This window comes from Dysidea avara, chromosome 12, assembly GCF_963678975.1.
Source record: "Dysidea avara chromosome 12, odDysAvar1.4, whole genome shotgun sequence".
Classification (NCBI taxonomy): domain Eukaryota; kingdom Metazoa; phylum Porifera; class Demospongiae; order Dictyoceratida; family Dysideidae; genus Dysidea; species Dysidea avara.
In genome coordinates this window covers 13,735,969-13,755,933 of record NC_089283.1, presented here as the reverse complement: position 1 = coordinate 13,755,933, position 19,965 = coordinate 13,735,969, and the positions used below count along the sequence as shown (strand labels likewise).

General features: G+C 37.7%; 3 long non-coding RNA genes across 9 annotated transcripts; 1 reads left to right on the top strand and 2 right to left on the bottom strand.

The window, feature by feature from the left end:
• Positions 1-881: 881 nt before the first annotated feature.
• Positions 882-8,711, bottom strand: LOC136240830 (uncharacterized). 2 transcript variants are annotated; one of them, XR_010693997.1, is made up of 7 exons: positions 8,535-8,711; positions 1,590-1,644; positions 1,478-1,537; positions 1,359-1,421; positions 1,218-1,302; positions 1,105-1,160; positions 882-1,050 (listed from the first exon to the last, which is right to left on the bottom strand). It is a non-coding gene; the product is annotated as an uncharacterized lncRNA (long non-coding RNA). The 2 variants fall into 2 exon arrangements; XR_010693996.1 differs by having other exon boundaries at positions 882-1,160; positions 8,535-8,710.
• Positions 2,457-17,248, top strand: LOC136240829 (uncharacterized). Of its 3 annotated transcripts, none has more exons than XR_010693995.1 (7): positions 2,457-2,559; positions 5,754-5,841; positions 11,906-11,996; positions 15,404-15,531; positions 16,082-16,318; positions 16,369-16,412; positions 17,070-17,248. It is a non-coding gene; the product is annotated as an uncharacterized lncRNA (long non-coding RNA). The 3 variants fall into 3 exon arrangements; XR_010693993.1 differs by having other exon boundaries at positions 2,463-2,559; positions 11,906-11,981; positions 17,070-17,243; XR_010693994.1 differs by lacking the exons at positions 2,457-2,559; positions 5,754-5,841 and adding an exon at positions 6,600-6,621 and having other exon boundaries at positions 11,906-11,981; positions 17,070-17,239.
• A 466-nt stretch (positions 17,249-17,714) lies between these two features.
• Positions 17,715-19,387, bottom strand: LOC136240832 (uncharacterized). Of its 4 annotated transcripts, XR_010693999.1 has the most exons (7): positions 19,179-19,387; positions 18,967-19,126; positions 18,752-18,856; positions 18,438-18,501; positions 18,349-18,377; positions 18,166-18,258; positions 17,715-17,747 (listed from the first exon to the last, which is right to left on the bottom strand). It is a non-coding gene; the product is annotated as an uncharacterized lncRNA (long non-coding RNA). The 4 variants fall into 4 exon arrangements; XR_010694000.1 differs by having other exon boundaries at positions 17,721-18,298; XR_010693998.1 differs by having other exon boundaries at positions 17,721-18,258.
• Between the last annotated feature and the right edge of the window lie 578 nt (positions 19,388-19,965).

Genomic DNA, 19,965 nt, shown 5'->3' with positions numbered 1-19,965 from the left:
CACAAACTCTAATGCCTGATAAACAAGTTGTGACAACGTGCTGAACCGTAAGTTCCCTAGGGATGGCGTTTTAAGCAGAAATCTTTTAAATTCCATTTAGTGCCACACCCCAATGCGAGCGTTTATAAATCGCCAGTTGTCTTATGGTGTGAAGCACAAAATCACTAGCGAAGGTGCTTTAAGCATACTCTTCAATCAGAGTCTCTATTTACATGTAATTTTTAATAGATTAACCACAAAGGCCGATAAGGTGAATACAAAAGGTAACAAGCCTTTAGGGGTTACCACCTCTATGTAGTGTGTACCATGTAGCTTGTGTTGTGGCTTTCATTAAGTATTATGCACACACAAATGGTGCAACAAAATTTTGTAATGGATTGCTCAAATGTGGTTGGTGTTGTGGCTCGAATGTGGTTCGTGGTTTGCCAGTGACCATGTATGAGTTGGGGTTGCTCCACACAACTTACACAATATTCAAATTTCATGATGGCCATGAAAATTTCTTGCCGTATGGTAAACATACAACAATGTGTAAAAACGTTAATCAACATCACATCAAGACTTGACTAAAAATAGTTCCAACAATAGTGATGATTTCTTGTATGTCAGCATGACGATACTGAGACCTGTAAAAGAATAAGCAGGCACTGAAGTTAACCTTAAATTAAACACTCATGCATGCAACTGACCTGGAACATTGGTCGCAACACCAAAAACACTTCACAGTAAATTTGGAAGTGTGAATATCACACTGAAACCGGTGTGAAATCTCTGCCACAGGGGACATACCAAATCCAAGTGTGATACTCACACTGAAGGTGTGACCTTCACACTTCCATGGTATGACCTTCACACTCCAACATATTTATAATATCGTTTGTATTTTAATTGTATTTCAAATACATTTCAAATGCATTTAATGCAACATTGTTAACACAGTTAAAATCACTGTTTCTTCTTATAGGATATCAGTACCATTTGACAGCAGATGCCCATGCAGTTTTGGTTGTCGAGTTCTGGCATGACATCCCTATCAGGATGGTGACATTTCTATAAGAAAAACATACAATGAACACACAAACTAATGAAATTTATAAAACGTACATTCAACCATCAGTGCAGGACTTGCATCGGTTGTGGTCCGCTGTGGCGATATCTTTCTATATAGGAAAAACATAATGAATACACAAACTCAGTAATGAAATTTATAAACGTACATTGTAGCCATCAGTGCATGGAACTCTAGATGGTAAGCACTGGCATGTAGTGGGACTTTAGATGGTCAGCATTGATTGTACATCTCTATAATAGGAAAAACATAGCAATGAACACCAAACTAATGAAATTTATTAACGTACATTGTAGCCGTCAGTGGGACTCTACGCAGTCAGCATCATTGGTTGTCTGGTTTGGTGACATCTCTATATAGGAAAAGCAGAGTATAATAAACACAAACTGATGAAATTTATAAACGTACATTGTAGTCACCATTGGGACTCTAGACAGGCTGCATTGGTTGTTTACTTTGGTGATGTCTCTAGGAAAACAATAGTATAATGAACACAAACTAATGACATTTATAAACGTACAGCCATCACCAAGACTCTAGATGGTCAGTATTGGTTGTCAGGTTCAGTGACATCTCTATAGTGATAACAGAGTATAAATAAAATTAAACGTACATTATAGCCAACATTGGATCCAATTCCACTGATCATTTGTCATGCAGCTTTGGTGACATACCTAAAGAAAATGTCATAAACACACAGTGGAACCTCAGTTATCCGAACCCCTTGGGACCAGGGGTAGTCCATAAGTCTGAAAAGTCCATATCTCTGAAACTGCGTGTGTATAAATAACCTTTAAAAAGCATTTTTAAATATCAGTACTTTCAAATACCCTAATAGAACAGTCACTACTCTAATAGAGCAGTCATTTCCGTAGTTCGGTTAACCGAAAATCCTAATAACTGAGGTTCCACTGTAAATAAAATTTGCATACACTGTAGCCATTAAGCTAATGCGACTGCATCACTGCTAGTCTCGTACAGCCACACCGCATTCTTTGTAATTAGGTCGCGGAAACAGAAATAACGGCTGGCTATTTTATTAAGTTGTGGTTCCACAGTCGATACAGAGAAACGAGTTGAGCTCCTTGGAGTTCCACTTAATTATCTGAGCCTGTAGGTCAAGTACCAATACACAAATTAAGTTCTCTAAAATTAACAAGCACCCACACTCACCCGAACTTCCTTCGGCAGGTCTCAGTACCCGCATGACCCGAGACGGATTCTGACTACTGCTCATGGCGTGTGGCACAATAAACACCAATAGTTTCCGCATAACTAAGAGCCAGAGTGGCTAAAAGCTAGAGAGACTAAAGTTGAAACACAGCAGAAAACCAACTAAACTGTTACCAAGGTTACAACTCTAAGACTTCCCGTTTTTTTGTTTGAAAACTTCGGGAAGTCGGCAGAAAAAAAATCAGGTGTGACATGGAATTTAAAATTCGAAAACTGAAGGAGGAAGTTACTACTAGATACTGCGATAAATAAGACGGGTACGAGGGGTCCGCCACTCAGGATTATTATCGACGTGATTCGGAATCACCGCGTAATTCCAGTTGATTCCTAGATTCCGAACGTTGAATCCTCTGATTTCTCTGATTCTGCCAGCGATTCCTCGCGATTCCTTTATTCCGTCTAATTCCAAAAGGGGTTCCTATAATTCCATATGATTCTAATAATTCCGGCTGATTCCAAGGCTGATTCTGTAATTCCAAGTTGATTCCACGATTCCCTAGAATGGATTCTGTACTATAGGCGAGCCAGAATGGTGACTATCACAGTGTATCACTTTAGCTACCTCTGCTGAACCTACTGGTGAGTATTGAAGTCATGTTAAGTTCCACCCGGCATGGACTCGAGCCGCTGCGAGCCGCTAGAAATTCGCTGGCAATAGCCTATTTTTATTTATTTATTTTATCATTACTGAGCAGGCAGCTCTATATTTCTGCGTCTAGCAAAAGTGTCAGTGGACACCGTCACAACACTAGCTAACCCTGATGAAAGACCTTAAACTGGATCACATCTTTCCTGACTGGACGTACACAGAGTGTTGTGTGTGGTGGTTGCACTTCCACCCCCTGTGATGTTTTGAGTGCATGGTGTCCCACAAGGTTCTGTACTAGGGCCTCTGCTATTTTTTACATACATAAATGATATCAATATGCTACTCGTACTACACAGCTATTTGCACAGCCACCAAGATGTAGAGTTTCTTTTACTCAAAAGCATTTTAGATCTCAAGCTGCCCACTGGTGGAATGCAGTTCCTAACGACATGTTAACATCTCCAACTTTTCAGGACAATTTATTTTCTTATTTGTGTAAAATTTGTTGATGATTTTTATGTTTGTAAATTGTTTGCTTAATTGTTTTATATGTGTTATGTGTGTGTTGTAATTTTTTGTTCAGTCTTTGTGTGTGTGCAGTTGTAATTTATATGTGTATATGTATGCTATTGTTGTGTTTCCACCTCAGTCAGGGAAGAACGGCATTGCCGACTGACTTGAGGCTAATTTAAAAATCAAATCAATCAATCAAATCGATATCACTAACGAATTAAGTTCTATTTGTCGCTTATACGCTGATGACTGCATTCTATATAGGAGAATTGATAGTTTAACAGATGTTAAAGATTTGCAAGATGATTTACAGATATCGGAGCTATGGGAGAAAAAGTGGAAAATGTCTTTCAATGTTGACAAATACGTGGTTGTATCTATAATTCTTAAACGAAACCCTATATACTCCAGTTACCACCTTCAAGGAGAACAACTTACTGTGGTTCAGTGTGCCAAGTACCTGGGAGTCTCAATTGATTCAAAATTATCTTTTAACCAACATGTGGACAATGTGTGCAAAAAGGAAAAGTCTGTATTAAGTTTTGTGAGGAGAAATTTTGCAAACTGCTCCTGTAAAATCAAAGAATCAACCTGTTTCTTACTTACATCAAGCCCACAATGGAATATGCAGCTGCAGCATGGGCTCCTTACAGCAGACGGTCAAAAAACAAACTTGAGTCTGTGCAAAGATGTGCAGCTTGCTTTGTAATGAATGATTAATATCAAACCAGCAGTGTATCAAACATGTTATCACGTCTTAACTCGAGCACCATTGAAACTCATTTCAAACATTTAAGGCTTCAGATGTTCCATAAAATTATTCATAGCATTGCGGATGTATCACTTCCTGATTATATAGCTCATAGATCAAGGTATACCAGAAGTAGTGAACTTAAATTTATACAGCCAGACACAGCTATTGATTCTTATAAATACAGTTTCTTTCCTGCTTCAATTTGATTGTGGAACACTCTACCTAGTGATATAAATTGTGACAATATAGATATTTTTAAGGAACTTCTGAAACATATTACATTGTAATTTATTTTTATAGCTTATATTTGTAGCCTCATGATTTTACATCTATATTGTAATATACTCACCCATATGAGTTCTGCAATAATTATAGTAAGAATGTATTGCAATTCATTAACAAGCTAGTTAGCTAAGGGTTAGTATAAGTCTCGTTGGGAACACCGGATCCGGGCCCCACTGAGAGCTTGTAGGAGCTGTTATTGAAAATTGTTAGATTACAGGATGTTCTGGAATCCGGGAAACCTCGATCCAACAACAGCCAGCCGACGGAGAATGAATTAGCTATAGTATATAGTGGCTGTAGTTAGCTGCTTCTGCGACGGCTCGCACTCACTCGCGAAGACTTAAACCTTACTAGAAACGCACAGGAACACTCACTGTAATACACGTAGGCGTATACACAAAGTGTAAAACCAGGTGCAAAACAAGTGAGAGTTAAGTTAGCGTCTTTAGCTTATGCTGAGTGTGTTATACTGTGTTAAACGGTAATTTACGATATAATTTTCATAACATTTATTTCAAAATATTTCTAATTACAAAGTTGATTCCGCTTCAGATTCCCATAATTCCATGATTCCTTGATTGATTTCAGTGATTCCTGAGGTCGTCGACGTGATTCCGAATCGTGGCGGACCCCTCGGACGGGTATGAATGTACTGTAATAAATTGCGTGCGTACGAATCTTTTCCTTTTTATAATAGTCCCAGATCGTAGTGTATTTAATTTATTGCCACTCCAAGCAGATTCATTGTTTCGCCTGCTGCAATTACTCTTCCGCATGGTTTTATTCATTATGCTGTTATCTCAACATTTTATTCATTATACTCACGTGATTGCATAGCATCTACCAATAAACTTAGAATCACAACCAAGTTCACTGTATTTCAATGATGCTCTTAGCTTACTAATGAACATTTCAACTATATTCTTACCTCCAAAAGCTGTTGTGTGGAGCATGAATTTTGAAAATTATCAAAATTATAGCAATAAAGAGTTTTGAAGAGGCAGGGTAAATTGCCTGCGACAGTAGTAGCACTGGATAAACAGCTTACTACACATGTTTTTCCCTTGCTTTATTAAGTTTAGAAACTAGCCAGTCAAAAGGTAGACCTTCATTAAGTTGTTACAACACGACCCATTCCAGGCGTTTAGTAACACAGTACAACTGAAAGTGCTAGTTCACTGGGTAGGCATGACTGCATTATGGTATAGTCAAACGCTTTGCTTTGCATTGTGCATCTGTGTGTATTGTGTTGCGTTAGTGATGTATTGATATCATTTATTACTAGTCAATCTGATACCGATACATTTTAGGTATTTGCTAGATACTAAATTGATACATGTTTACTTACAAGAGTTGTTCACAAGAAACAGCTTCTGGTGAATGGGCTGATATACATATGTGAGTTGAGTATGTGTGTGTAGTCTGTGTGGCTGCATGTGCAATGTACTTTTCTATACCACCAATATGAGCTTTACCTGATAGCAACTGTTACACACAAGTAATTGCTTAGAATCGTGCTGTACGGTGTGAATGGAGACTGCTTAAATTTATTAGAGTCGTGCTATACAATAATTTCACTGCTAGATTTTGCTTCAGTTTTGCAGGTGCCTTGTGGCCTTTGCTACAGCACATGTATTTTTAAAAACTAGTAAAGCACTCTTCAACACTTTGATACTCCCATGCAAAGTACTATATTTGCTCATACAGTACAGTTATACAGATACCTGTAATTTCACTAATAGCTACAGTGTAGTACAGTAATGCCGTAAGAAATGTTATCAAAACAGCCACACTCAAACAGCATAATTAATCAAAAAGTATGACATAGAATATAATGTAGTAAAACTAATCCTACCAGTTGCTTCTTGTGTATGTATTAAGTTGTCTCAGTGCATTCTGCTCTGTTTCATGCAGCTGTATGTATATTGGTAGGACACAATAACAGCAAATTGTCATTTCATACTTTCAATTACGTACCTCATCTTGAAAATTGTTTATATTAAAGTTTATTCAAAAATACTGTTCAATTACATTGCTTTGTGAGGAGCTATCTGATGGAACGGGTGTGTTGGAATGATTTGTTTGCCTTTTGTAGGTGAATGGTTTAGGTGGTGCCCACAGTCAGCCAAAGGCCAGCTGTGAGTGCATGCCTGATTTAGTGAAATTGTTTTGCAAAAGGTACTCACGACAGGAGCTCATTGAATCCTATGGACAAGGGAGCATGTACATGTATACTGTAACTCTGTACACTACCAATACTAGGGCAAACTTCAAACATGGCGTCCAGGTTACTATGTATATAGTTGGTTACATCATTCTTACGCACAACAGGGATACACTAAATTGGCTGCTACTCCATCATTTTATGTAAAGCTGCTTCGATAGGAAGATCATTGAGTCAAAGGTAGAGCTTGGAATAGTCAAGTGGAGTAAAATTTTACGTTATTAGTGGCTGTAGAAAGACTGTCCTGCTAAGCCTGTGCTCTAGATACCTCTGTCATGCCACTGAACTTCGTTTCCATAGCTTTGCTTCATCGCAGTGGAAACGTGATGTGCTCGAGCATGTGCCTCTACATAATATCCTAATTAGGAAATTTTAAAAGATGCTTATTATAGTACATGGCAGCCATGTTTGAATTTTACTGTTTACAGAGTTACATGCTCCCTTGTCCATAGGATTTGATATGCTCCTGCTCACGATCATATGCCATGTATTGTATCTTATGTGCAAACACACATTACCAACTTGTCAGATACTGTAGAGCTCTCAGAGTCTGATGTATTCCTTCTACACAAGGGCTTTAACTTTGTGCCAACAGCAAGGCTCTTACTTTCTGTCGAACAATAAGAAATATTCAAAAAGGACCATCTAATAGAACTGACACTGAGAGAAAATAATAAAGCAGTGATGAGTACTAAGTGAGCTTGCAACTATACTGCAACATTGGAGGGAATACTAAAACTGAAATATCAGAAATTAAAGCTACTGATTTCATAGTATCTAATCTCACAAGACACGAGCATGCCTTGCCCAGAGACTTTGCCAGGACAAAACCCTGGTAATTCAAAAATGTGACAATGGGGCAGATATTGTGGTCCAAAATAAATGTGACTACATATGAACTTAATCATCTGCAAGACCCTGTCACTCAGACAGAATTGGATAGTGTTCCACTAGTATTCTGTAATAACATAAATAAATATCTCCTGGATCTCTAATGACCAACTTCTAGCTAGGCAAAAAGTCAGTAGACTTGCTCTCCACCAAAGAACTCCCAACTGTGCATGCGTGTGTGTGTGTGTGTGTGTGTGTGTGTGTGTGTGTGTGTGTGTGTGTGTGTGTGTGTGTGTGTGTGTGTGTGTGTGTGTGTGCAGGGATGGGCAAGAACTGTTAGATTACCAGCCATTGTATCTGTCAAGGTCATAGAGGCTTTTGTTGTATTTTAGATTGATTCTCCAGCTAGTGTCAGTAAGTACTATAAAGTTACTATTCGATGTTGAGCAGGCAGGTGGCACGAAACTATTTATTTGACTAAACAGCAATGAACTAAGAATGCTTACTGACACCCAAACACTAGTGCCAACTTCAGTCATTGCTCAGGCTGCCAGACTGAAGTAGAAATTAAATGTCCGCTAGTATAGCTGCAGGTATAGATCTTCTTGTGTTATTGCCTACTCAACTAATGTGAAATTTTTAATTACACTTGTATGTATATATATGTCACATACTGAAGGTCTCCAAACTCTGTGTAACCAGGCACACATACTGAAAGGCATGTGCCTGGTCACTGTAATTGTGTCAAAAAATCGTGTGTGTGTCTCTGTTTATATTTAATGCCCATCGAAACTTATTAGCGTTAACAAGCTTACCTTTTGTGACTAGTTGCTACAATTGTTCAGGTGGCACAGTGAGCCATGCCAGCAGATGAGCTCATGAGCAACATATGTTTTGATGTTATAATGTACATTTGTATATGTTTCATCCTTTGGGGAAACAAATATGGAATAACGGATCAGTGGAATAATGGAATTAAATTCTATAGCTTATATAGTAGTATTTGTACCCTCTACAGCGCTAATACACTCCTCACCTTGTAGTAACTCCACTGAGAATGCAGTTGCAAAGACAGTTGAGAGCAACAATAGACCAATCCTCACAGTAGTCTTTAAATAAGATGCATGCAAAGTAATCACTGTGTAACAATCTAACTACTCTGAACTACCTTCAAATACACTACACTTCACTACACATTCGCTATAACACTATAAGTTCTTTTACTATCCTTGCTTATATCAGCTGTCACACATGAGTAACTGCATGAATTTATTAGTGCACTCTATCTTCTAGAAACCTATAGTCTCGTCCCCAGCTGCCCATGCACTTGATCATGCAAAGGTTATTAGTCCAACTTCTTGGTCCAGGAAGTGCGCATTAATCAAGACTCACGGTAGTGAGGCACGTGGCCAAGAAACTACAAAGCACTCGCCCAATTAAAAGATGCGTGGCCACTACTGTGAGTTATTTACGTGTAGGGATGGTTTTGCAATATTAGCCCTGGATTATGCAACATCTCTCAATAGATTTGTATTGCGTTACGTAATAAAAAGAATCTTTTTTCGTAGTAGTAGTAGTAGTTTCTTGCGATCATTATTAACGCGTATTTAGACATATTTCGCTTTATTTCTCAACCTTGTGTTACATCTAGCGTAACCTTATACCAGTCAACTTACCTTTGTTTGTACAGTCCATCTAACACTGACATTATCTAATCCTGGTTTGTTCATACGCGTATTTTCTTCGATCAAACCTCTAATCCCTACAATAACTTTTAAAGACACGAAGTGTACACAAGCCCTAATGTCTGATAAACAAGTTGTAAAACCGTGTAGAACCGTAAGTTCCCTACGGAAGTAGTTTTAAGAAGAAATCTTTTAAAGTCCATTTAGTGCCACGCCTCATGCGAGCGTTGATAATTGGCAGATGTCTTATAAACAAGTGTGAAAGCGTAGACAAGTTAATATTGCTCCAATTTGAGATGTTGAATATTGGGACATGCTAAAGCCAATTGTTCCAGGTGGCCTTGATGCACACTATCAGCTCCACCAAAACTAAATTCCATCACAAAGTTTAGCGAATCAATAGAGGTATTAAGCATATTATGACCATTATTGTCCAAGGTGAAAAATTCCGCCTTACAAACTACTGTGCCATCTGGGCATAATCAGTTAATAGCAGCAAATCACTATTTAAACCCAATATTCCATAGTTACTAGCTTTCACAAAAGGTAATGTTGCATTCTCACCAAACTCTAACCAAAATTCTGGTACTGTGGGGAACAGTTTTAATGGTACTTGAAAATCATAGCAATACTTATAACAAGTCACATACTCTTTTGGCACAGCAGCAGTACTTCTTAACATTGCCTCCAAAACACTAGCACAATGCCTCCAAAAACACTAGCCTATCTGTGTAGCCTGTAAATTTGGATACAAGTGAAAGGTTGACTGGAACAAAGCCTTGTTTCATCCACTTTCTTTTTTGCCCATTCTATGCACAACAAACACTTACCTTCCGGTACCTGAACTGTGAGTTCCTTCAGCCCTTTAATAACAAGTAACGGCTTGATGTCACTGCTTACACTGCTTGAAGGTTCTTAGTTTACTAATATGTTAAGCTGCTTTACTGTAGTTGTACCCATAGTAAAATATCAGTAACTTTAAGTATATGGAACATAATTGTTTTACTAAGTTTTAAACTCTCAGTAAAGCATCAGTGAATGCGAGTTTACTGAAAAACTACTAAAATAACAAACAATTAACTGTTCCATATACTGGGGATATACCACTCTAGTAAACAAAGAAATTTCAAGCAGTGTTAATTGAACCTCTAATCTCTTTAAGTCTCTCATGTGTTGTACAGCTTGGTTTAATTTTCTCAGATCTAACTTCGTTACAGCTGGTAAAGTAAGTTGTGTTTCATTTTTACAGTGGTTTGCCATATCTAAAAGTTTGGATGGGTACACATGATTAGGGAAGATCAATTGTTTGAAGTGCTTTCCAAAAGCCTTCAACACTTTTATCACAGAACGCTCGGTCATACAATGGCCAAACAAACTCAGTCCATAGTGACAGTGTTTCAGTGGCTGTTCGCAGTTTTCTTGAAACACAACGTAGCACTCCCTAAATCATGTGTTGCAGGTAAAAATGACATGATGTAAATTAACATCTCTATTGGAAGACTTAAGCGATTGGTGGACTGCTTTAGCGATTTGCACGGGTGTCCAGTCTTCTTATAATGGCGGACTCTCCAGCGATGTTTTACTGTAAAATCATCAACATTTAGGCCATTAGAAATGCAGCTGAAGCCTTAAGCAGTTGCTGTAATAGCTTTAAAAGACAAGACGGTGATTATTTTTAGAGATGCTTATTGCATACAAAGGTGATAGAAAACTGCTTCAAGTGATATTTATACTATGTGGAAACCAAAAGGAGTATAATATAGCTAGCTAGCTAGACAAAAAAAAGTTAACAAACTAGCTATTTAAAAATTAAAAATTTCAAAAGGGAGTAGGGGTTGATCATGTATACACTCGCTACAAAAAGTAAGGAGACAAGCTCAGAAATATTGCAGCTGAAATGAGAAATGATCCAGCAGTAAAAAAACAAGGAAACAAGATTAGACGACTACTTGCTAAAATGAGGTCCTACTTTTGGCTAATTTGATGGTCTCATTTCAAGATTCTAGCCAAAAGTAGGCATTAAAGTGTGTCTCATTTTAGCAAGTAGTCGTCTAATCTTGTTTCCTTACTTTTTACTGCTGGACCATTTGTCCATTTCTCATTTCAGTTGTAACATTTTTGAGCTTGTTTCTTTACTTTTTGTAGCGTGTATATCAACCCCTACTTTCTTTTTAATTTTTAAATTTTTAAATAGCTAGTATATTAAGCTGGGGATGCAGCACAAGTTGTTTGTCAGACCTTTCAGTGCTGAGCCTAGAATAATGACAAGTAACTGAATTGTCTATGCACACATTTCGAGGTGGGGTGTGTTGTCCTTACATGCAATTTAACATTAATATTACAGTGGTCATTGTAAAGAGGTGGTCTTTGTTTGGAGGTGCTGTTAATAAAATGATGACCACTAGGTGAAATTTTCTAACATATCATTCCAGTCCACCATTCCATTCCACTGATGCCCCAAGCTGCCTGCATTGTTGCTTGAGTCCGAGTATCTGGCCTCAATAACCTGTGACAGCGGTAGCACTAGATAAACAGTTTACTTCAAATACATGTACACCTTCATTTGTTATAACATGACCCATTCCAGGTGTTTACACTGGATAGGTGTGATCGCGTTACCATAGTCAAAGGCTTTGCTTTTGCATTGTGCGTGTGTGTATTGTGTTGTGCTAGTGATGTATTGATATCACTTATTACTAGTCATTATACCAATACATTTTAGGTGATTGCTAGATACTAAATTGATGTGTGTTTTACTTGCGAGAGTTGTTCACAAGAAACAGAATGGGCTGATAAATGTGAGATAAGTTTGTGTAGGGTATATGTGTGCATAGTCTGTGCTGGTGTGCATGTATGTGTGCATGCATGCAATGCACTTATCTACACCATCAACAACACCTATCTCGTGTGACTGGAGACTGCTTAAATTTACTAGAGCTGTGCTATATGCAACACCACATGCATGTAATGAAATATACTACCTTGTTCTTATAAACAAAGGTGATGCTACAGTAAAATTAATGACCTTGACAGATACAATGGGTGGCAATTTTAACAGTTTTTCCTGACGATAAACAAATGTTTCATCAATTGCAGCTACATGTACATACAGTACTTCATAAGAACCTATTGAAACTTATACATGTATGTGGTGTTAAAATGAGTAAAAAATTATCTTCATTTGGCTTTAAAATGCTTTTGATTTTTCTGAAAACACTTCATAGTGTCCTATGGCATGTTTTATCCCTTTCTAACCCTGCAAAAGTTGCATAACTAAATAGTTTGTTTTTTACCTGTACAGAATGCTATCTCAGTTGCAGTAATGCCCATTCTCTAATATTTAGTTGCTATGGACCATCTAAAGGGGAAATAATTCATTGGTTATAGTGACATCATGGCAGAACATTATACCATAAATGATGAAAGTTTGATGTGACTTAAGTTTGGCAAAGTTTGTTAAACTTTTATTCGTCAATTAACTATTTTATATTGCTCGCTATTGGCTGTGTGGTGAATTCATCATACTTTCATCTGCCAACCTGCTTCACAAGCTGATTCGCCAAACTTAAGTCGCGCCAAACTTCGTCATTTACTGTTAAGTCATCTATTATTATCAGAGGCTTTGCTGTGTTTATGTAGCAGTTGTGTGTATATCTATGTGAGGCAGCATATATAAGTTAATTGGCTTGAGCATCGGTGATGGCTCAACCTGCTTTATGCTGAGTTGCTATTGTTGACCAAGAAGCTTAAACTTCACTCACACTTCTATGTCTGTAATTTATTTTATTTTTGAAAATGTGTCTCCTTATTATTCATCTGTTTGTCTTGTTTGATCATTTACGTGAGAACTTTAGTGTATTTAAGCACAGTGCCATGGGGAAACTGGGTAATTCTAATTAATGCACACCCAAATGAATGGGCTAAATGCTAAGTGTATACACATATTTTCTTCCTTAAGATACAGTAGTTCTATAGCTACTACATTTGAAGTACAGTGGTCCCTCTATTATCCAAACTCATTGGGTCCTAAGTACTGAAGTTTAAATAATGGAAAAACTGAAGCCCATTTATTTTTGTACAAAGTAGTGATTGAAAAGTTATAAACGATACTAGTACAGGTATCTAAAATATATTGCAGTATGATCATATCAAGCTGAAGGCATATCATATCAAGGCATTTTAAGCTTCGTGCCAACAGCGAGGCTCTTACATTATATTTTCTGTCATACAATAAGAAATCTTCAAAAAGCACCATCTAATAGAACTGACACTGAGAGTAAATAATAATGCAGTGATAAGCACTACTGTAAGTAAGCTTGCAACTATACTGCAACATTGGAGGGAATACTTTAAATCTAATCTCACAAGATGCGAGCATGCCTTGCTCAGAGACTTTGTCAGGACTAAACCCTGGTAACTCAAAAATGTGACAATGGGGCAGATATCTTGGTCCAAAATAGATGTGACTACTGTATGTCACAGATGAACTTAATCATCTGCAAAACACTATCACTCAGAGAGAATTGGATAGTGTTCCATTAGTATTCTGTAATAAGCTAAACATTTCCTGGATCTCTAATGATCAGCTTCTAGGCAAAAGGTCAGTAGACTTGCTCTCCACCAAAGAATTCCCAACTGTGTGTGCATGCGTGTGTGTGTGTGTGTGTGGGATGGGCAATCAACCGCTAATGTGATTGCATAATTTATACAATTCTGTTGAAACCACATGCTAACTTGTTAATTTGTATCCATATAATGAATTCTTATAAACAAAGGTGATGATACAGTAAATCAGTAAATGACCTGGACAGATACAATGGCTGGTAATCTAACAGTTCTTCCTGACAATAAGCAAATATTTCATCAGTTGCAGCTACGTACAGTACTTCATAAGAACCTAATGAACCCCGTACATATAATGTGACATTAAAATGAGTAAAGAGTTATCTTTATTTAGCTTAAAAATGTCTTTGATTTTTCTGAAAACAGGGAACTCATCTTCATAGTGTCTTATGGAATGTTTCATCCCTTTCTAACCCTGCAAAAGTTGCACAATTAAGCAATTAAGGAGTGTTGCTTTTTACCTGTACGGAATGTAATCTCAGTTGCAGTAATGCCCATTCTGACCATCTAAAGGTGGAGAATAGGGAAATAATTTATTGGATAGTGACATCATGGCAGACCATTATGGCATAAACTATGAAAGTTTGGCGTGTCTTAAGTTTGGCGAATTTGGTGAGTTGAAAAAATTTGCCATAACTTTTACCCATCAATTAGCTACGTATATTGCTCACTATTGGCTGTGTGGTAAATTTGCCAAGGTTTCATCTGCCAACCTGCTTTGCAAGTTGATTCGCCAACTTAAAAGTCACACCAAACTTTCGTTGTTTACAGTACAAGTCAGATATTATCACAGGCTTTGCTTTGTTTATGTACAGTAGCAGGTGCGTGTACATCTGTGTGAGGCAGCATATAAAAGTCAGTTGGCTGGAGCATCAGTCTGGTATTAAATGGTTCCAGCTTTGATGCCTGCTTATGCTCAGTAGCTATTGTTGACCAAGAACGAAGCTTAAGCTTCACTCACATGTCTATGCCCTTAATTTATTTTCATTGGAAATGTATCTTCTTCTTACTATTCATTGAGAAATTCCATTTGTCTTGTCTGATCATTTGTGTGAAAACTTCAGTGGGTGTCATGGGGAAACTGGATAACTCTAATTAATGCACCTCAAAAGTGAACAGGTTAAAATAAATTTAAAGTATGCACATTTTTTCTTAAGGATTTCTATTGCATTTGAAATACAGTGGTCCCTCTAATTACAGGTATCCGAACTCATCAGACCCTACTGTAAGTATAGATAATGGAAAAATTGGATAAATTGGATAAATGAAGCCTATTCATTTATATACACAGTTGCTAGTGCTGGACGGTATTGAAAATTACACTGTATAAACATTATCCGTTATCTAAATAATATCACGGTATTTCCATATCAAGCTGAAGCTTATGTTAAGTGAGATTCACTGTGATATATACTTATCATGAAATAATTCATGAAGCAAGGCACATTTGGATCCATGTTATGAGCTTCAAGGGTGGACGCATGCTTGTTCTTCTGGTGAGCAGCTCATGAATTCACAAGCTGTTCAACCTTAGTATTATTACTACGACATTTGTCAGTTTCATTAATTATTCGAAATGTGCTTCATTTCCTTTCAGGTGAACTGGAAGCCAAAATATTGTTTGCTGAAGAGTGAAGGACAATTAATTGGTTCCCATAAGAAGTCTATACCTGGTGGTGGGCCGGCTGCTTATGGGGAAACCGTTAAACAACGTAAAACTGGATGGTAAGTCTCTCAGTGTGCAGTGTGAGTGAGTGTGCAGTCAGTGAGTGAGTAAGAAACATTACTGGACAAAGTGTAAGGATTCTTACTATCTGTATGTATGTGTGATAAGCATCTACATAATTACATGTATATTTAATTAAGTCCTGATTAACAGGGCCATAGCAAGGGGTCCACTGCTCCGGTTTTGGCTGGATTACCTTTCAGCCACTCTGAATATTGCAGGGGATTGAGATACTCTAATAGAGCAGTCAATACAATAACTCTAATAGAGTAGTAAGTTATAGGTTTCAGTTACCAATCTTACAGTCAGAATTGCTTCCAAATTCCACATCAGAGGATTAAATTGTGACCTATGAGGAAAACCAAACTACTGTATAGTACAGTGTAGTGCAAGTATATTATGCTTTTGTATAGTGATGTGTGCTTGTTACAGTGGATGGTTTTGTTCACATCCTAATACAGTGATTCCTCTATTATCCAAACTCATTGGCCCTTGCTCATGAGTGTATGTTAATATACAGGGGTGTACATGTACTATTGTTCTCTACAGGACTTGGATGATACCCTACGCTGTAATGTAAAAGATGACAATTCTGTGTAAGTTGTGGGAGCTACGTTGTTGAGGTTTCTTGGACAAGGTGGCTAAAAGAGGAAGACTATTATACAGAGGGTCAGGCTGTTGTGTGTTTGAGTATTCTACTTGCATACTACCCTTGTTGCCAAGATTACTGTGTGAAGAATTCTCAATCCTGATCCTGATCAGATAAGAAGTCTCGATTCTGATCAGGTAAGACAGTTGATATAAATGGTATTGTGTATTTTTCATCATATTTTTAGGTTCGGCTGTCCTTTGTAATGTGGAGAATGACTGGAATGGAAAGGTGTGTGTGCGCGCGCGTGTGTGTGTACACTAAAATCATGCTTTACAGTGTGATGTTATACTGCTTAAATTAATTATAAGTCATGTTGTACAAAGGGATGGAAGACTGCTCATATATTTATATTCAGTGTTTAGTGCTAAATGACTATGTTCAAGAGAGAAAAATGCTTGGGTGGAGTGCATACATCTTATTTTAACGAGCACTCAAAATTTTGGCCACCAAATGATGTGTGTGCAAGTCACTTGTGCGTGTGTGACTGTTGGCATGTGAAAGTATCCTAACAATTAGAGCTTGTAGCTTTGTATTAGTTGGTGTTTAATAAATATTATGTGGAAAATGTACTGTAGTATGTGTTATTGGGTTGAGTGTGTAGCGCATACTAATTACCCACATCTCACTTTTGGTTGAAGTGGAGCTTAGGGTCCCCACGTCTTCACCTGCAAGACATAGTATGGGTTATTTGCCACAAAAGGAATTGCCAGCACCTGAGGAATGCACAGGTGTCTCTCTGGGTAGGCACAACTGTGCTATAGCCAAAGACTTTTGTGTGTGATTTTGTGCGTACAGTCTCTATCTGTGTACACTGGTACATTTTTATGTACATGTTGCGTGCCAATAGTAAGTGTACTAGAATGTTATGTATTCATTTTTTTGCAGTGCCAGAATTATCGGTTTGTCAACAATGAACTACATGGAACCTGTGCCTCTCAACCATGTCAACAAGAATGTTGTAATTGTTAAAATAATTGATTTCTGTGTGTTTGTCATTATCCATTAATCATCACGTGCATGTTTACCAGTACGGGTACATGCATAGGTGCATTTCTAACGGTAGATACTGTAATGTTGTCTTAAGAGAGCTAGCTAGCAGCATTATACATGCATGGGCATGGTGGGTGATGCGATTTTAGGACCTTGAAAACGTCTTGCGCAAACAAATAAGTGGCTACAGCGAAAAGACGATTTTCTTTCTGCAGTTCAACGGTATATAAGCATGCTAAACTCACTGTCGTACTAGTTGTACGAAGAGTTAATGCCATAAAAGTCCATGGCACTGAACGGCGACGTGTACATGACAGTAACTCGAAAGGGACTCACTATAAACATCACGTGCTAACAAACTGCGCAAATATCACGGATAAATACAGAAGTATACAGATGCTCGTGTGAGGTTCATACTTCCTCCAGATCATACTTAGGGGTTTGGTACGAAAATGCCTTTCATACCTATGGTATGAAAGGCATTTAGTGTGATAATCATACTTTATGGTGTGAATTTCACACTTCCGAATTTACTGTGTTGTTTCGATATCTGATGACACAATCCAGCAGGCACTGAATTAAAAGAGAATGTACAAAAAATCAATATGCCGGGCTGTATCAATAATAGCATGGATAATCAAAATGAACAAAAATTATATCCCAGGCTAAGTGAATGAATAACATAACTGTTGGGTAAGCATGTCAAACCTGAACATTAGGACATTAGTCAAACAAAAATACGCTATCACAACTTGGTCATAATACAATGTTTGTACCACTGGACTTCACACTGGTTGCCCAAAAATTGTGCCATTCCAGGACAACAGCATAATTATGAAACAAATAGTTACTACAACACAGAAGGCTTACTGTTGTACTGTCTACACTGATATACCATAATTTAAAAACATAACAGGTAGGCATTAAATACAATACACTTAACATCTGGGTACTAGGAAAAAATCACTAACATCACAACATGTAAACTGACCTAGAAATTAACACCCTTGATGCCACTACAGTCTACACTGGGTATTTGTTTGAACCCATCAACACTATACCCGATACATCTGAGTAGACTGACCTGTAAATTCACATCACTAGTATACAGTGATAATTGATAACTACAAAAACAACAATTGCAATAATACAATTCTTCTGTACGTCAACTGACCTGAAATTCATGACACTCGATACCGAGACCTGTAAAAGAATAAGCAGGCACTGAAGTCAACCTTAAATTAAACACACATGCAAACTGACCTGGAACATCGGTCGCAATACCAAGACACCTGTTTCGATATCTGACGAAACAATCCAGCAGGCACTGAATTAAAAAGAGAATGTGCAAAAAATCAATATGCCAGGCTGTACCAATAAAGGATGGATAATCAAAATGAACTAAAAATATATATATCCCATATGCAGGTGAGTAACATAACTGTTGGGTAAGCATGTAAACCAGAACATTAGGTCATTGGTCAAACAAAAGTACGCTATCACAAACTGGTCACTGATAATTGATAACTACAAAAACAACAATTGCAATAATACAATTCCTCTGAACGTTAACTGACCTGAAATTCATGACACCTGTATCTTTGTTCTTGCATGGTCTCAACTTACATATGTACCATGATCACATTCAACTGCTAGTGGATAAACCAGTATGACCAGATGGCCTGAACAAGCAGGTGTTATAAATACAATAAAGCCTGGAATATGAAAAATATTATATAAGCATTATTCCACACTGATATAGTAATAGATTATAGGACGTTGTGGAACTTGCCTAAACATGTAAACTTGAACATGAGGACAACTGCATAATCTGGACACTTGGAATTGTCCAATACCTGATGAACAAGTTAGTACTAATGACATTCACTTCAACATTTTATCCCAGCTGGGTGAATCTCTTGTAACTGAGTAAAAAGGTGTTTATTTTCCACCTGCAACCAAAGTTCTACATTTTGATCTGTGGTTGAGTGTACATAAACTGACCAGGAAAATCAGTATGCCATAGCCGGGGTATGGAAATGGTTCCTTTCCTCCTGTTGTGACATTACTTACAGCTGACTGGTAAATGATCATCGATGTCCCCGTGGACCCCAACAATGAGTATATCAATAACTTCACAAGTTGGAATGAATTTCCTTTCAACATGTGATGGAATGAATTTCCTTTCAGCATCTGGTGGACAGGTCCATAAACCCTATTGCACAAACACGGTGAATCAGTGTGTGGTGATGTGACACGTTACACAAATTTCACTCCTCGTTTCGTTAGCATTCAAGACCGGCATATATCATAGAGTACCTCGATCAGTATTCTTGACTCTTACTTCTTCAAGCGTTGCTCAAGCGATGTAGTTTCTCATGAGGGGCTCGAGTTTCTCATTAAAGTCGAGCCGATTAAAGTACGCCTCACCATCTAGTTACATTCTTAAACCATTCAATTTAAAACCACGTATCACAAGTGTCCGCTTAAGGTAATTAGGGACTTTCCATGAGATTTCCCCTAAATAGATCACGTGTTAGTTGTCAATCCGGTGGATTCTGGTGATATACATGGTTCAACAATGCGGTAAGTGTACATATGCTGTCAATAATTGTTTGTGCACTGCTAAACTAAGTTATTTTTGTGTGATAAGCATGCTTGAGGAAGGGTCTGGGGGGCGACACTAATGTTTTGACAGCAGTTGATGATGGCCAGGCAAAGAACTGCGAGAAGAACTACTGTGATAGTGTGATAGTAGGGAAAAATTCCCACCCCTATAGCTCTGCCTAGG